Source organism: Globicephala melas, chromosome 11, assembly GCF_963455315.2.
Source record: "Globicephala melas chromosome 11, mGloMel1.2, whole genome shotgun sequence".
NCBI lineage: Eukaryota > Metazoa > Chordata > Mammalia > Artiodactyla > Delphinidae > Globicephala > Globicephala melas.
In genome coordinates, this window is record NC_083324.2 from 31,639,607 (window position 1) to 31,659,040 (window position 19,434).

Here is a 19,434-nt window from a genome sequence, read left to right on the forward strand (position 1 = left end):
CAGGACGAATACTTTGTAGTATAAGTTGCTTCTATATTGAGATAATTTTGAAAAATAGTAACTTTATGTTCCCAAGTTATCATACTTGCTATTAAGTGAGTGGATATTTAGACCTCAGTAGGAAGCTATCAAAATGATTGATGTTGATCGAATGAAATGGGTAAATATTTTTACAGCCAAAGGCTCTGGTGATAGAATCCAGAAATTTGTGTTTTTAAAAAACAGCTTTACTGAGGTGTAATTGACATACAATAAACTGAACACAAAGTGTACAATTTGATAAGTTGGACGTTTGAATACACCCATAGACCCATCAGCACAGTCAAGATAGGTATATGTCTTGTCACCCCCCCAAAATCTTCTTATGTTCCTTTGCACTCCATCCTGCCTCCCCTTTCCAAACAGCCACTGATCTGTGTTCTGTCACTGTAGATTAGTTTGTATTTTCTAGGTTTTACACACAGTATGTACTTCTTTTTTTGATCTGGCTTTTTTCTTTTTTTTTTTTTTTAATCATCTTAACATAGTATTTATTTGTCTTCCCTCTGTCGAACCCTGAGCCAACCACTTTCCCCAGGCTGCCTGGGGATGTGTAGGAAAAGGAACATACAGGGCCTATTAGACACGGTAGAAAGAACTATGGGAGTTAGAGAGGGCTCCTTAACATGGCAAAGAGAATGGAAAAGACTACCATCAGGGAAAAGAGTCGCATGGCCTCCAAGAGGGCAAAGCCCAGAATGGCATAGGAGGAGAGCTGTTGCATCAGAGAAGAGTTCCTGGCATAACCAAGGATGAGGCTCCCAAACACAGTGCCAATCCCAGCCACCCCAACTGTGGCAGCCCCAGCCCCAGTGAACGTGGCTGCTGTGTCAGTGTCCCTTCAGTGGCACTGGTTTGGAAGCTATGCCTAGGGATAAGTGAGGTCAAGAACCCTGAGGCTGCCAAGCTGCTGAGGCTCTCATCTGTCAGCATCTGCAGTTGTTTCATCACTACTGCAGACAGTGGTCGGCCCAGCAGCTCAGAGGTACTCCTCACCAGGGAGGGGAGTAAGGGGCTGTGGCAGGAAAGTGGCTCCCAGTGCAGTGAGTGATCTGACTTCTTTCACTCAGCATAATGATTTTGAGATTCATTCATACTGCATGTTTAAATAGTTGATTCTTTTTATTGCTCAGTGGTATTCCATTATATGGCTATAACACAAATTTCTTATCCAGTCACCTGTTGATGGACGTTTGGGTCATTTCTAGTTTTTGTCTATTACAAATAAAGCTGCTATGAACACTCATGTACAAGTCTTTGTATGGACATATATATCCTTTTATCTTGGGTAAATACTAGGAGTGATAGTGCATGTGATAGCTGAATCATATGGTAGGTGAATGTTTAACTTTTTAAGAAATTGCCAGACTTTTTCAGAGTGGTTATACTAATTTGTTTCCACCAACTGTGTATGAGAGTTTCAGTTTCTGCACATCCTACTCAACACTTGGTATGCTCAGCCTTTTTTTTTTTTTTTTTTTGCCATGCCGTGTAGTTTGCAGGATCTTAGTTCTCCGACCAGGGATCAAACCTGTGCCCCTTGCAGTGGAAGCATGGAGCCCTAACCACTGGACCACCAGAGAATTCCCTGCCCAGCCTTTTTAAATTTAGCCATTCTAATATGCTTCTATTGTTGTATCACTGGGATTGTAAGTTGCATTTCCCTAATGACCTGTGATGTTGAACATCTTTCCATGTGCTTTCCATTAGTCTTCTGTATATGTTCTTTGGTAAAGTGTCTGTTAAAATCTTTGCTCTTTTTAAAGACTGAGTTGTTTAAATTCTAGTGGTTGAATTTTGAGAGTTCTCTATACTTTTTTCTTTTTTAAAATTATTTATTTATTTTTTGGCTGCATTGGGTCTTCGTTGCTGTGTGCAGGCTTTCTCTAGTTGCGGTGAGTGGGGGCTACTCTTCGTTGCGGTGCGTGGGCTTCTCATTGCAGTGGCTTCTCCCATTGTGGAGCACGGGCTCTAGGTGCGCAGGCTTCAGTAGTTGTGGCACGCGGGCTCAGTAGTTGTAGCTCGAGGGCTCTAGAGTTCAGGCTCAGTAGTTGTGGTGCATGGGCTTAGTTGCTCCGCAACATGTGGGATCTTTCCAGGCCAGAGCTCGAACCCGTGTCCCCTGCATTGGCAGGCAGATTCATAACCACTACGCCACCAGGGAAGCTCGCTATATATTCTTGATGCAAATTCTTTTTCAGATATACGGTCTACAAAATTTTTCTCCAAAGTTTATATACCTTTTTTCATTTTCATAACAGGTCTTTTGAAGAAGCAGAAATTTATGAATTTCTACACAAATTACTGCTAGTGATTGGGATTGTAAATTGGGGGAGAAGTGACATCTTAAAATTGTCTCTGATCTATGAACAAAATATATCTCTCCATTTATTTGTGTCTTCTCTAATTTCTTAGCAGTATTTTATAGTTTTCAACGTACAAATCTTTCACATCTTCTGTCAGATTTACCCATATGCCTATCATATGTTTGATATTGTTGTAAATGATATCACTTTATAAAATTCAGTTTTCAATTTTCATTAAAAAGTCCAGTTCAAAATTCTAATATATAGTTGATTTTTGTATATTGATGTTGTATCCCACTACCTTACTAAATTCATTTATTAGATCTAGTAGCTTTATTTTGGCATATTCCATCATATTTTTTTACATAGAAGATCATGCCATCTATGAATAAAGATTGTTTTACTTCTCCTTTCCAATATGGATGACTTTTGTTTATTTTTGTTGCCTGATTTCACTGGCTGGAACCTCCAATGGAATGTTGAATAACATGTATGAGACTAGACATCTGTCTTATTCCTGATCTTAAAGGAAAGCATTCAGACTTTTATCATTAGGTCTGATATTAGCTATAGGTTTTTTGTAGATGTCCTTTATCAAGTTTATGAAGTTCTCTTCTAGTCCTAGTTTGCTGAGTTTTTATCAGGAATGGACTCTGGATTTTGTTAAATGCTTTTTCTGAATCTATCAAGATGATTATATGGTTTTGTTTTGTTTTCATTTTATGAATATAATTGGTTTGTTAACACTGATCAACTTTTGAATGATAAACCAACTGTATTCCTGGGATTAAACACCACTTAGCCTTGATATGTTATCCTTTTCATATAGTTTTGGATTTGATTTGCTCAATTTTTGTTTAGAATTTTTGCATCTGTGTTCATGAGCAGTATTGGGTTGTAGTCTTTTTGTAATGACTGTCTGGTTTTGGTATCAAGCCTCATGGACTGAGTTGGAAGACTTTGTGTCAAAATGGTATTATTTCTTCCTTAAATGATGGTTGGTGGGAAGGTGTTTACATTTTCAACTTTTAAAAAGATACAAGGCTGTTAGGGTTATCTATTTCTTCTTGAGTGAGCTTTGGTATTTTGTGTTTTTCAAGAACTGTGTCCATTTCATCTAAGTGGTGGCATTTAAGGGAATAAAATTGTTCATAATATTCCCTTGTTATTCTTTTATTATCTGTAGAGACTATAGTGATGTAACTTTTCTCATTCCTGATACTGGAGGCTTATGAATTTTATTCATCTTCTAAAAGAACCAGATTTTGGTTATATTGATTTTCTGTTTTTCCATTTTCCATTTCATTGATTCTTACTTTTGGCTTTCCTTTGTTCTGCTTACTTTGGTTTTAATTTGGTCTTTTTTTTTTTAGTTTCTCAAGGTAGAAGCTGAGGTCATTGATTTGAGACCTTTTCTCTTCTCTAATATAGGTTTTTAGTGCTATACAGTTTCCCCTAAGTACTGCTTTAGTGGCATCCCATAAATTCTGATACGTTCTATATTTATGTTCATTCAGTTCAAAATACCTTATAATTTCCTTTAGGATTTCTTTGATCCATGGGTTATTTAGAAGTGTTATTTCCTTTTCAAATATTTATAGATTTTCTAAAAATCTTTTTGTTCTTGATTTCAAATTTCATTTAATGTGGTCTGAGAACATACTTGGTATGATCTGAGTCCTTTTAAATTTTTAAGATTCGTTTTATGGTCCAGAATATGGTTTATCTTTGTAAATGTTCTGGGTACACTTGAGAACAACGTGTATTTTGCTGTTGTTGGGTAGAGTGTTATATAAATGTCAGGTCAAGTTTGTTGATAGTGTTGTTCACGTCCTTGCTGATTTTCTGCCTTCTTGTTCCGTCAGTTATTAAGAGAGGGCTATTGAAATCTCTTGACCATAATTGTAGATTGGTGTATACTTTGCTCAGAAATCTAGTCTGATATTAATAGAATTCCAGGTTTCTTATGACTATTGTTAGCATGATATATCTTTTCCATACTTTTACCTACTTGTATTTTTACATTTGAAATACTTTCGTAGGGTCTTCCCTGGTGGTCCAGGGAGTAAGACTCTGCACTCCCAATGCAGAGGGCCTGGATTCGATCCGTGGTCGGGGAACTAGATCCTGCATGCATGCCACAACTAAGAGTTTGCATGCCGCAACTAAGAAGTCCACATGCTGCAACTAAGAGTCTGCATGCCGCAACTAAGAAGTCCTCATGGGGGCTTCCCTGGTGGCACAGTGGTTGGGAATCTGCCCACCAATGCAGGGGACGTGCGTTCGAGCCCTGGTCCAGGAGGATCCCACATGCTGCGGAGCAACTAAACCCATGTGCCTCAACTACTGAGCCTGGACTCTAGAGCCCGCAAGCCACAACTACTGAGCCCACATGCCACAACTACTGAAGCCTACACACCTAGAGCCCATGCTCTGCAACAGGAGAGACCACCACAATAAGAAGCCCACGCAGCGCAACGAAGAGTAGCCCCCGCTCACTACAACTTGAGAAAGCCTGCACGCAGCAATGAAGACCCAATGCAACCAAAAAGAAATAAATAAAATAAATTTATAAAAAAATAAAAATTAAAAAAAAAGAAGCCTGCATGCCTCAACTAAGGAGTCTGCGTGCCACAACTAAGACCTGGTGCAGCCAAGATAAATAAATATTTTTTAAAAGAGCCAGCTCTTCAATAAAATAAAATAAAATACTTTTGTAGGTAATGTAGTTCTTGCTTTTTTTTCCTTTTTCTGGCCACGCTGAATGCCTTGTGGGGTCTTATAGTTCCCTGACCAGGGATCAAACTCAGGCCCACTGCAGTGAAAGTGTCAAGTCCTAAACACTAGACTGCCAGGGAATTCCCTAGTTCTTGCTTTTTTATCCAATTTCACAAATTTTGCCTTTTAATTGGTATAATTATATCATTTACAATTACTGTGATTATTGCTATGGTTCCAAAAAAACTACATTTGAATCTATTATCTTGCTATTTGTTTTCTGTTTGTATTATCTGCTCTTGTTCCCCTTTTCTTTTTTTTCTGACTTCTTTTGAATTAATGGAATATTTATGATCTTGTTTTATCTCCTTTGTGGGATTATTAAGTATAACTCTTTGTTTTATTATTTTAGTATAGCTGCTTTAAGATTTACAGCACACATTTTTAACTTATCAGTTTCCCCTCAAGTGATATTATGCCACTTGATGTATAGAATATTATAATAGTGTACTTCTGTTTGGCTCCTTCCAGCCTTTGTAATATTATTGTTCATGGATTTTACTTTTACATAAGTTATAAATACCACAATACATTATTGTTAGTTTTTTGTTTTTTGTTTTTTTTTGCGGTATGCGGGCCTCTCCTGTTGCGGAGCACAGGCTCCGGACGCACAGGCTCAGCACCCATGGCTCACGGGCCCAGCTGCTCCGCGGCATGCGGGATCCTCCCAGACCAGGGCACGAGCCCATGTCCCCTGCATCGGCAAGCGGACTCTCAACCACTGCGCCACCAGGGAAGCCCTATTGTTAGTTTTGTTTAAATAGTTCATTATTTTTTTTTTAAGTTTTAAATAGTAAGAAAACAAATTCTTACATGTATACTCTTCTACCTAACCTTTTCTGGTGCTCTTTATTCCTTTGTGTAGCTCTTTATGGTATAATTATCCTTCTGCCTGAAGAACTTCCTTTAACGTTTCTTGTAGTGCAGATTTGCTGTTGATGAATTTTCAACTTTTGTATGTCTGGGAATATCTTTATTTTACCTTCTTTTTAAATGATGTTTTTTGCTGCATATAGATTTCTAGGCTGTTATTTTGCCTTCTAGTATTTTAAAATGCTGCTCCACTGTCTTCCTGCTTGCATTATTTCCAGTGAGAAATATGTCATCTTTATCTTTGTTCCTAGGTAGCTAATAAGTCTCTTTTTCTCTTGCTACTTTTAAGATTTTCTCTTTGTCACTGGTTTTGAGTTATTTGATAATGATAGGCTTTGATGTAGTTTTATTCAGGTTTCTTGTATGGGGTCCGTTGAGCTTCTTGAATATGTGGTTTTATAGTTGTAATCAAATTTGGAAAACTTTTGGTCATTATTTCTTCCAGTATTTTTTCTGTCCCCCTTCCCTTCTTTCAGGGACATCAGTTACCTCACGTGTTAGGCTGCTTGAGGTTGTCCTACAGCTCACTGATGCTTTTCATGTTTTTGTTTTACTCCTCTATCTGTATTTCATTTTGGATACTTTTGTATTGCTATGCCTTTAAGTTAGTCTTCTCTTTTGTATTGTCTAATTTGCTGTTAACTATCTAGTGTATTTTTCTTCTCAGACGTGGTAGTTTTTATTTCTAGAAGCTTGATTTATGTCTTTTGTCTTTCATGTCTGTACTTTTTTTAAAAATTTATTTATGTTTGGCTGTGTTGGGTCTTTGTTGCTGTGCACGGGCTTTCTCTAGTTGCGGTGAGTGGGGACTCCTCTTTGTTGCGGCACGCGGGCTTCTCATTGCGTTGGCTTCTCTTGTTGCAGAGCATGGGCTCTAGGCGCGCGGGCTTCAGAGCGCAGGCTCAGTAGTTGTGGCGCACAGGCTTAGTTGCCCCATGGCATGTGGGGTCTTCCCGGACCAGGGCTCGAACCCGTGTCCCCTGCATTGGGAGGCGGATTCTTAACCATTGCGCCACCAGGGGAGTCCTGTACTTATTTAAGATAACATCTCTCTCAGTTCTGAGTTCATTTCGATGGACTACCTCATTATTATGGGTCATGTGTTTCTGCTTCTTTGTGTACTCAATAATCTTAGGTTAGGGACTTCCCCAGTGGGCCAGTGGTAAAGAATCCGCCTTCCAATGCAGGGGACGTGGGTTCAGTCTCTGGTCAGGGAACTAAGATCCCACATGCCACAGGGCAACTAAACCCTCACGCGCCACAACTACTGAGCTCACGTGCCTCAATGAGAGAGCCTGCGTGCTGCAAACTACAGAGCCCACGCACTCTAGAGCCCACGCGCTGCAACGAAGGAGAAGTCCATGTGCCGCAACGAAAAGCTCCCACATGCCGCAACGAAAAGCTCCCACATGCCTCAACGAAGATCCTGAGTGCCGCAGCTAAGACCTGATGCAGCCAAAATAATAAGATAAATAATAAAATAAAATAAATAAATATTAAAAAATAATAATCTTAGGTTAGATGCCAGAATTTTACCTTGTTAGACGTTGGATATTTTTGTATTCTTAAAAATTTCTTGAGCTTTGTTCTAGGGTGCAGTTAAGCTATTTGCAAACATTTGGTCCTTTCAGGTGTTTTATGACTTGTTAGGTAGGTTCGAAGTAGTCCTCAATATAGAACTAATTATTCTTCACTACTGAGGGGAGACCTTCTTGAATATCCTACTCACTATCCCATGAATTATGAGTTTTTTCAGTCTTGCTGATGGGAACAGGCACTGTTCTCTTTAATCCTTTGATGAGTCTTTGGCTTTTTGGTCGTTTCTGCACATGCATGTACTTATTGGTACTCTGCTGAATATTCTAGGGGAAGCCTTCTGGAGATCTCTTTCTATACAAGGTGTTTTTCTTTGCTCGCTCTCTCTCTGGCATTCTGCCCAAAGTTTGGTTTCCTCGGACTTTCAGCTCAAGGAGTTCACCAGCCTACCCCTCTGTTCCCCTTTCTGTGCTATGGGCTGGAAACACTCTCAAGGCAGTAAGCAGGGGCAGTCTCAGATTCAGGCCTTACTGCATTTGTTTTCTGTCTTTCAGGAATCATTGTTTTTCATTGCCTGGTGTCCAGGGTCTTGAAAACCATTGTTTAATAAATTTTGTCTGTTTTTTAAAAAATTATTTTAGGTGAGGGGGTAAATCTGGTCTTTGTACTTTATCTTGACTGGAAATGAGAGTCCCAGCAATCTGGTTTTAACAATCCCTCTAAGGAATCCTGATGCATGTTAAAATCTGAGAAACATACAGATATTTGAATTTAATGTTAGATGATTGTTTCACTATCAACCGTCATTTACCATGAAGACATGAGTCAGTAAATCTAATTTTTGGAGGAAAAAATTTTTTGAGTAAATTCATTTCTGTTTTGTAGCATGGAAGATATGTGAGTAATTATGAGACATTTGAAATATTTATACAGTCAGGATAGATGGAGATTTGGGTAAGGAGAAGAAGGTTTTCTGAAATAAAAAATGATGTTGATGTTGTTATGGTACATAGCAGTCTTAGACATTCAGCTTCATGCTACCTAGTAATTTCTTTAACCATTGTTAAACACAAGGTCATTTCTGGGAGGAGTTGGAACAGCAGTTAAGTCCTGGTTTGCTGTAGTGGGTAAGGGGAAGCAAATGACTCCATTTTGGGTCTGCTTCTTCTTTAACAATTCCCCCCTTCTGATCAAACTCTCAGCATAAATGAGATGTGATAAAAAAAAATTAAGGCATTAGTGCCACTCTCAGCTGCCATAGGTCACTCTCTGCATCCATAGGTCATGACATTTTTCTTTAAGCCCTGTGACATTCACAGGTCATGGTTCATAATCCTTAAATTGGTTACTCTCTTTGTTTCTTTTCTGTTCTAGTCTTAGGGTGATCATTTGCATGGTGGTTAGTGGCTGCAAACACGCATTTAAAGCTTTTGAGAGGATACAAAGCACCAGGGGGATTACTATGATTATAATAAGCAGGATAATTTCCAGTGTTTGGAGTGGACTTTGAAGCTATGGTCTCCAAGACCCAAACCAATCAAAGAAAGACCCCATTCAGAGTCATCTTCTTAAGCCAAGTGGCTTGCTTAATATGTAACTGAATTTCAACCCCCCCAGAAAGTCCAAGGATCTTTGCTGGGAGGCTATTGATTAGCAGTGGATCCTGCTGTACTTTCAAGAGTTAAGGAAAGGTTCCTGATCATAGCATCATTTGTATTTATTCCTAACCAGGGAAGTAGGGACCTGCCAAGGGAAGCAAATCCTGAATCATAAATGCCTCCTGGTAGGCCCTTTCGAGAACAGTTAGGGTCACAGTTAGGTAACTTAGGAGGCATTGCCCAGCTGTGCACCAGCCATCTAGGCATTCATATGCCCAAGGAGAATGATAACCACCAAAAAATAAATCCTTTCCACTAAGGTGGCATTGTTAATGGATTCATCTGCAAGAATTGTTGCATTTGCCCATTTAAGGCCGGGGTCGGTTAGATTTTTTTCCTAGCTTGCCATAAAAAATTGTTCTAAATTCTAGAGATTACCTTCCTTAGCAATGGCCTGGAAGATATGGCTGATGGCATTATCTTTCCAAGTCAGTGCCAGAATAAAGGAAAGAGAAGAAAAGATTTTGTGTTTAGCTGAAATGGGGAGTCTTGATCTGGTGTCTTGGATGGAAGCAGTCTACATCGATGTCCACTACTTCTCATCCTTGTCAACTTGATTTGGAGGTCTCCAGTGTTTGTACAGGACCAGATGTCAGTTGGAGCCTCCTTTAGCTATAATATATGTATACAAGGCTTATTGCCTTTTAGTTTTGCAGCAGTGCAAGTGGCCAGAAGCACTTGGTAAGTTTCCTTCCAGTGGGGCTTTGAGGGTGGTTTTTTTCTGATAATGCCTCCAGAATATCCAGTCACCAGGCTTCAGACTCTGACCAACAAGTTTTCCCTAAATTGGAATATGGGAAAGCTTCGTTAACCTGTTGGTAATAGGCTTGAAAATAAGATATTAAAGACTTACAGTAGCTGATCATACTAGCATGGGGCTACAAAGGATCAGCAGAAGGTTGTATACCAATAGACATTGGTCTGCCCATGATTATCTCATGTGGAGTGAGTTTATGTTTCCCAAAAGTGGTATTATGAACAGGCAGCAAGACCACAGGCAATACCTTAGGCCAGGGGAGTCCAGTATAGAGGTGTGACAGTTAATATCAGTAAAATCTAATATCTACAAAGGTAAAAACTTAATTTTTCTCCTATAATTACTCCCATTTTTTTTTACTATAGATAATCACAGTAAAACTAAATTTGTTTGTATTAAACTTGGCCTGATTATTTATATACATGCAGCAAGAACAGTGATTGACCATATAAGTATTTTTGTAAGATTGCTTTGCTAGAACCTTGTAAGCAAAATAACAGCTTGATTTTTCCAAGCAGTTCCTTGAAGCTGTCTGGTCATATGAGGCTATGTACGTTTCTCTCAAACATTACATTCCAGTGAAAGCCTTGGTAATTTTGTCGTTTTACAAGGAGAACAGGTTCTTTTTCTTTATTTCTTTTTTTTTTTTAACTTTCCTTTGCTATTAAATAAAACAAAAGCTGTTATTTTCCTCCATCTTCCATAGATTCCATGAATTCTAACATGTAGCCATAAAAGCAGTAGATTTTAGAAAATATACTTCATAACATTACCTATGTTGACAGGATACAATCCAGAATGGTAATCTCCAACTCTAGATTTTATTGTCCTATCACAGGTCCCCCTTGTTAATGCAAAATCTGTTATTCATATCCCAATTAGAAGTAATGACAAAGAACAAAAGGCAGAAGATGAAAAGAATACTTCACATGTGACGATATAACAACCTTTGTATACTTAACAAATTTATGTCAACTATTTACTAGCAAGGAAAATGGAAAAAGGCTCTTCTGGCCAACAAAATATAATTTTTCTTATAGGAAAGGTGAAATATATATAATGGGTAAGATATCCAGAACCTCCCACAGGAGGCCAGTTGGAAAAGTCCAACAAATGTCAGAGTGTCATTTCTCAATGACCCCTTACTTAGAAAACAGTTTTTTAATTATATAAAAATTGAAGCTCCTTGCATATTCAAAGTACACTTCAATTTACCCATGGATCCAGCAAACTTCATAATGGAAAGGCAAAAATGTTATTAACTGATTTAATGAAAAAACATGACTTATTAAACTTATGTACTAAGGCTAAGAGTACTTACAGAATCATCTCAATTCAGTGTACATTGGTAAAAGTAACAAGCAGAATCCATGCTCCACAGAATTACTTTATGAATGAGGGACTGATTAAAAAATATATATATATTTATAACTGATAACTTTCATATTGTAAATTTTCAGGAGCATAATATGTGAATTAATTTGCATCAGGCTTTCCAGTACTACTTGTATTCGTGGGATTTCTCTCCAGTGGGAGTTTACATATGACTTTGATGGTATTTGTTGAAATTGAAAAATTTCCCATGTTTTTCACATTTATCTCGTTTCTGCTTGGTGTTCATTCTCACGTGATTTTGTAAGGATTTGGGCAAATTGAAGGCTTTCTCACTTTGCTTACATTCAAGAGATTTCTCTCCATTCTGAGTTCTTTCATGGCTTCAAAATGTACTGCAGTAACTGAAGGCTTTCCCACATTCCTTGCATTCATAGGGTTTCTCTCCAGTATGAGATCTCTCATTTATCTTAACATAATTGGAACAGTTGAAGGCTTTACCCATTGTTCCATTCATAGGGTTTCTCCCCAGTGTGACTGTTTTCATGTCTTTGAACAGACTGGTATTAACTGAAGGCTTTTCCACATTGCTTACATTCACAGAGTGTTCTTCTGGGGTGAGTTCTTTCATAGGAACAGATTTGTGGTAACTGAAGACTCTCCCACATGCCTTACATTTATATGACTTTTCTCTGTAGTCCTCATATTCGTATGGTTTGGGTGCAGTGTGAGAAGGAGAACAGATTCTTATTGAACTTACGCAGATAAATATATTGTCATGAAAATAAGAATATTCACTGAGAGATTCTGAATTCTGGAGGGACCAGGTAGGGAGAAAAGTAAATGTTTCATCTTTGTTCACAAAGGTATACTTTGCCAAACTTCCATTAAGTCCTAGATAGCTTCAGAGAAAAGGTTTCCTTAAATCTGGAAATCCAAAATGTTAGAGCATCCTCCTGAGTTTATGCAGTCCCATGTAATTAATACTTGCTCTGCTTGAAACCAGTATTTCCATTAGTTCACTTGACCTTACCCGATGATTGAGGGTGATATAGGGACAGTGGTAATTCCGAGTAGTTTGTCAGTTTTTCATTAAGGCTCATATGATTTGCCCAATGAAGTGGGTACCTTGATCAGTGGAGATTGTGAAAGGTCTACCCAAAGTGGGAAACCCATTGTCTAACCATTTCCTTGCCACTGTGAGGGCATCACACCTTATGGCAGAGGAAGGCTTCAGGCCATCTGAAAAACATGCATACAATAACAAAAGCGTATTGATAGCCCATACTAAGTGGCAGTTGAATGAAGTCCAGCTGCAGGTGTTCAAAGGGTCCAGAGGGAAGAGATGAGGCCTGTGCAGAAGGAATGCAAAAAATGAAAACTGGGGTTTGCCAGAGAGCCTGGAAAATCCAAGTGGCTGTCTTGGGTTTCCTATAGCCATGATTGTTTAAATTACAGCCATTGTTTACCCATCTTAATTTCTCTGTTTCTGGAACAGACCGTTGCCATGTTGGAAGGATATCAGAATGGCAAAGGTCTGGCAATGAGGGGTCTTTTTTTTTTTTTTCCAGAAGTAGAATAGACGTCATCCACAGGTACCACAATCTTTACGGATTCTGTTGCTACTGCCTTTGCATAAAAGCTAGGGCATTTCCCTGATATTCAAGTTCAGTCCTTTTAGTGTGAGCCTCAATTTTGATGACAGACATTATGCCAGGACATATCAGACTTCCAGGAATTTCATACAATTTCTGGAACACTTATTAACACATACCTATACAGACACAACATAAAGAAGGCTTAATGTTACTTATTTGACAATGCTTCCCACGTAATTTAACATGTCAAATAAGCCTAAATTGGTTTAACATCTCCCTTTTTATGAGATGAGAGAATAAATTCTTTGAGATATTTCAGGGGCCCCCTGAATCCCAAAGTTAACTAGAGATCAAAAGGACTCCATATAGCATTTGATTTGTGGAAGCTATCAAAGAATATCAAAAGTTTGGACACTTGACTAAATAGGATCACAGGTCATGAAACAATACTTAATTATCTATTTGGCCAAAATGATAAAAAAAAAACACTGTCCTTTTAACAGATGAAAGGTAATCAAGTTTTAGTTTCACGTAAGTACACTACTAATTTTAAAGTGTAATTAAAAAACCCTTATAATTCAGTTTTATCCAGCTTGATTACACAAGGTAAAATTCTCTCTCACTGTCTTCTGAAATAACCAGAAGTTCTAGTTTAGACAAAATTACTCTCATTTCCTTCAACAAATTTGCATCTTTATTCCTCAAACCTCTTCTTAACCAAAAAACACATCATGCTGTCCTTACATACAGAGCTGTCTCCTCTACTATTTCCAGTAGTCTTAATTATAATACATGCATTAATTATAACTTTTAACCCTTGGAAACTTTTATTTCTACAAGCATGTTCTCCTTTTTCTTTAGTTTCTCTATAGTAGGAAGCCAAAAGTAGATGAACCTATATTTAGCAATTAATGTATCAGTATTTTATCCCATTTGGAAATGATCCAGATATTCAATAAACCCTATTATTTAATTTAACTTGCAAAATCTTTAAAGTTTCAAGTTACCAGAGAGATTTGAGAAATTTTTTTAAGTACACATAAAATATAGTTATTGCTAAAGAGTTCACCTAAAAACGTTTTATCTTATATCTATTACTTGCTCCTAACAATCATACTTTGATTACATTCATGCTGACACATTTTTTAAAAGAGGCAACATGAGCCTACCTGACCAGTTAACCCAGGTAAAATAAAAAATTTTATACTTGATGCTGATAATTCTAGAAACATGCCTGTTTTTACACCAGTGAAGTTAAACTAGCTTTAATTTATCCTAGACCACACAAACTTGAAAAACATCTGGGTTAGTTTCTATATTTCTGAGTTTTAGAATACCCAATCCTTAATTTATATATATATATATGCACTTGTTTGTTTTTAAGCCAATCAAAGAGAGCACTTTACAAATTTTTTTATAAGGGTTTCTTTTTTTCCACAGTTTTTAAAATTTTTATTTTATTTATTTTTTTGGCTGTGTTGGGTCTTTGTTGCTGCCTGTGGGTTTTCTCTAGTTGCAGTGAGCTTATTACTCTTCGTTGCAGTACGCGGGCTTCTCTTTGCGGTGGCTTCTCTTGTTGCAGCACACAGGCTCTAGGCGCGCGGGCCCAGTAGTTGTGGTGCCCAGGCTCTAGGGTGCACGGGCTTCAGTGGTTATGGCTCAAGGGCTCAGAACTTGTGGCTCCCGGGCCCTAGAGTGCAGGCTCAGTAGTTGTGGTGCACGGGCTCGGTTGCTCTGCAGCATGTGGGATCTTCCCAGGCCAGGGATTGAACCCTTGTTCCCTGCATTGGCGGGCGGATTCTTAACCACTGAGCCACCAGGGAAGTCCCTACAAATTAGTTTTGATAATACCATCCAGAGGTGGAGAATATCACACATTTACAACATGTATAAATATAGATGCACAGAGACACAGAGACCTTATAGTTACTACTATTTGTGTAAAAGTCACAAAAGTTTTTTTTTTTTTAATGATTTTTACCCCTTTTGATAAGAATTACCTCCCTGGTGTTTGCATGTCCAAGAATGGCTTTTAGGTCCTAGAGAGAATGGGGGTATAAAATCTATATCACAAAGGCACAAAGTATCCAAGTTTTTTACAAGATGGATTTTTGGGGTATATCTGCAGGACAATTCTGTTTCTAATGTCACAATGTCTACAAGTATTTTAAGATGAATGGGGAGGTTTAGGATTAAAAGGACTGACACACCGATTCACCTATTGTTTGAATGCCTCTTTCCCTTTTAGTATATTTAACTTAGGAGAGAAGGCCTAAAAAAATTCCTAAGAGGCCCTGAATATCAGCTTCTCCTATTTGGCCAAATTTCTAATCCTAAAGTTATCAAATCCTTTCAAATATATTGTCAGGTTTCATCCAGGACAAACAATAAATATTTCTGGTGGTATTCAATAACCTCATCAATTTTAATTTTTGTTTCCCCTTGGCTGTTTAAGGAAATACATAGCAGTTTGCCAGAAAATCCCTCAGAGAGTCATCAAATCTGGGAGGGACCCATATGAGGCCATTTAAGTTGATGCTGAAGAGTTTACATAGGGTTTTTGAGGATAGTTTTTTCCAGTGTCTCAGTTGATTGAAATTGAGACATCATTCTGGGGGCCAATGTTTTGATGAGGAAGCCTAGGAGGGTATAATGGGTTAGACCTAGTTATTGTTTTAGATACCTTTTGTGCCTGATTTTTCATTAGCCTTTTACGACAAGTATTTCAAAGAGGCTATCTGGGAATTTCGAAATCTTTTGGAGGCTTCTTCACACTAATTAAAATAGGTATTCCATTCTGTTTGTTCCATATGGGAACCCTTGCTTTTAAGTGTACTTAAAAGAAAAAAGAAAAAGGCAGTAGTACCATGGTTAAGGGTGTTGACATGAGAATAAATGGGTTCTTATCCCAGTTCTTACTAGCTGTGATACCTTGGGCAGGTTACTTAACCTCTCTGACTCTGATTATCCTTATCTTTACAATGGAGACATTTCAGTGGGCCATTATCCTGTTTTGTAACCTCCATTAGCTTCTTGATGCGTAGAAAATCTTAAAGGGAAATCTGAAAAATCTATTCCTGACATCTTCATTTGATTTTTTGGTTTAGGTTTTAGAGGCTAATGATGGAGATCAGGATTCTTTCCATCGGTTTTGCTTAACTAAGAAGAACATGTGGATTATATTTTGGAAGAAGTTATGAGGAAGGGGACCCATTTCATTTGTCTCAAGAAATTTAGAAAATCAATTTAAGAAGACCCTTAGATCAGGTGAACATTGTTTTAAGGAATTCTATAAAAACTCAAAGCAGACATAAAAACTTAAAGGATACAAGAATGTTTTATCTAGCAAGCTTCCAAAATGCAATTTTAAGTTATTCAACTGCTAAGCAACTCTTTATACGTATTTCCAGTGAAAAGGAAGTTTTCTTCTCAAAAAGGGAGATATAGTCTATAATTCCGTTTAAGTCAAATTGTGGGAAAATATGTGGATCTCTCAGGTAATTGCATAGACTTTGTTATTACAAAATCAAATAGCATTTTGTTGCACACCAGAAATTAATAAACATGTCTATTAAGTTGCTTTTAAAAATCTGAGTGCAAAAATCAGTTGCTTACCCTTTGCATTTCCCTGTTCTTCAAATGTTGTATATTTAATTGAAATTTAATTTCACTTTGCTTAAGAATATTATTGGAACATTTGGAAATTTTAAAAAAGGGGGGCAGGGCAGAATAAACCGACTGGAATCTGTGAGTGGCTTTACCTTATCCACCTGAGTAAAGAAGGTTTTGGTTTTGATTGCTCAGAGTCACTCCTGAGAAATGACAGTTTCTGAAGGGTAGTTCTACGAAACGTAGTTTTACTCAGTAGGACTTCAACAATATAAAGCTTACTCTTTTTGAAACTTCGCAGGTTTTTCTTATCTTATTCAACCCCATCCTGCAGAATGCACCAGCTGGAATAAGCAACTACAGAATCGCCTAGGATAGCACTATTAGGAAAAGATATTAAATCTTTATCCTGGCAATGGGTCTAATAACTGTCTTCGTTTATTACTGGCGTAAACTCATAAAATTGCAGCAAAGCAAAAGCAAAATTGGAATGTCTGGACTAGTGACCAGTGAGGAAAAGAAACAAAGGAGTATTTAAATATTTGTTTTGGGAATTCCCTGGCCATCCAGTGGTTAGGACTCCACGCTTTCACTGCTGAGGGCATGGATTCAATCCCTGGTCGGGGAACTAAGATCACACAAGCTGCACGGCCAAAAAAATATATTTATTTATTTTAAATAATGTTTCCAGTTTTCTCCATTACAGTGCTTTAATGAACATTGAACATCTTAAAAGTATTACGTAGGAAACTTGAGGGAAATTTTGGTACCATAGATTATTGAAAGTGGAATTTTGATCAAAGAAATTCATGTTTTACAATTTGATAGATCAGTTAAATAAGTTATCTTACATGTATACAATGAAATGCAACCCTTAAAAAGAATGAGTTAAATCTGTAAGTACTTATATTTTAAAATGGCCACAGTATATTTGTAAATTGAAAAAGGAGTTGCTTAGCAGTATAAAATCCCATTAATATTTATAAAGGGATGTTAATATTTCAGAGAGTAAAATCTGGAAGAATAAACGTCAAACAGTGGTGAACTTAGTCGTTGAATTAAAAGATTATTTTTTAAATTACATATGTGCATGAATAAATTCATCTTGTAAAAATAAGTTAATACAGATTCACAGACACTTGTACTCAAATGTTCAGTTTTATTCATAAAAGTCCAAAACTTCAAACAACCCAAATGGGCCATCAATTGATGAATGGATAAAGAAATTGTAGTATATCCATACAATGGAATACTACTCAGCAATAAAAAAGAACAAAGTATTGGTACATGCTATAACATGGATGAATCTCAAAATCATTTGGCTAGGAGAAAGAGGCCACCCACAGAAGACTGACTACATACTGCAGTATTCCATTTACATGAAATTTGGAAAGGGCAAGTCTATAGTGACAGCACATCAGTGGTTGGCCAGCGGCTTGAAGTGAGGGAAGAGAACGACTACAAAGGAGTATGAGAGAACTTTTGGGGGTAATATAAATGATTAATATCATGATTATGGTGTTGGCTACACTACTGTATACATTTGTTAAAATTCATAGAATTGTACACTTAGAATTGGTGAATTTTGTTGCATGTAAATTATATCTCAATAAAGCGGATTTTTAAAAGTATAGATAAAGCTCTTTTGACTACCACCCCCAAACTAGGTTCCCTCACTCTGGGGAAGGTGCCCTCCTCGCTCCACACAGGTTAGACAGGTAACCAGTAACTATCATTACTGCAGATTCTACTTGAAAGTTATCGTTCTGCACACACACACACACACACACACACACACACACACACCCCACCCCGGGTGAAATCTACATTTTTATATTCCTTCACGGTACTTAGTCATTATTTGGTGTTTTTTCAGTAACTGTATCTCGGAGAGCTTTTCATTAGAATTTATAGTTCTACATTCCTTTAACTCCTGAGAGTATTCTCAGGAGCAGTAATGGATACACCATAGTTTATTCAGCTATCTCTCTATCATTCAACCATATGTGAGTTTCGCGGTGTGCCAAGCCCAGCGAAAACAACGTAATATAAAAACGGGCTAGAGGCCGGCCTTACAGAGTTTTCAGACAAGTGGGAGAGGGGAAGAGGGTTGTCAATAGTAATATTAAATGTGAAATCATAACTGTGAAGAGCAGTTATGATTTTTTTGAGCCTGAGTAATTTAGGAGGTGAAGAATGTATTTTCCCAGGGAGTTAAACTCTAAAGAGATCTGAAAGGTGGGTGAGCATGACTTAACCAGCATAAGGGTGCTGGTCGGGGGTGCTACTAATCCTAAACTGCACCAACAGTATGGAGGAAGTATGTAGGAGGCGAAGACTGTGGGGAACTTACGGATATATGTGTAGACATGTATTTTAAACAAGATGTATACTTTATTTTGTAGTCAGGAAAACACTAAGATCGTAAATATTTTTTAAGTGAGGAGGCTTTCCACTTTCTTAACATCGGGAATAAATCTTCCATGCTTCTTCTGGGAGAGAAGAGATACAAGAAAAGCCTTCCCCGTTGGCTTCTCCTAAAAAGCTTCAATAGTCGACGAAAATGTCTCGGAGTTCTCTTGTTCTGACAAAGGATTAGGGATCTTCAGTATAACCTGGCGTGGGGACCGAGGTGTTTAGGCCTAGCTTCATATGGGGTTGCTACAGCCTCTGCCCCTGCACGTCAGCTTTTAACAAGTTATCTCTTGGGAAAGCAGGGCCCGTTTTCACCCCTCCATTAGGGCAAGTGTGTGGTCCCGTGCGTGAACCGCGTACCTTCGTAGAGCAGGAAATCCCCTACGCGCGTTCCCTTGAAGAAGCGGAAAGAACGGAGGTTCACTACCGAACCCATAATGCACAGCCCGCCTTTCCGGAAGCAAGGAATACAACCGCCAGGATGCATTTCTCTGCGCAGAAACGTCCCTCTTTGAGTCTGATTGGACGTGATG

At 37.9% G+C, this 19,434-nt stretch overlaps 1 pseudogene; it reads right to left on the reverse strand.

Annotated features, from left to right (window-relative positions):
* Nucleotides 1–646: 646 nt before the first annotated feature.
* LOC115859135 (ATP synthase F(0) complex subunit C2, mitochondrial pseudogene) lies at nt 647–19,337 on the reverse strand (annotated as a pseudogene).
* Nucleotides 19,338–19,434: the final 97 nt, after the last annotated feature.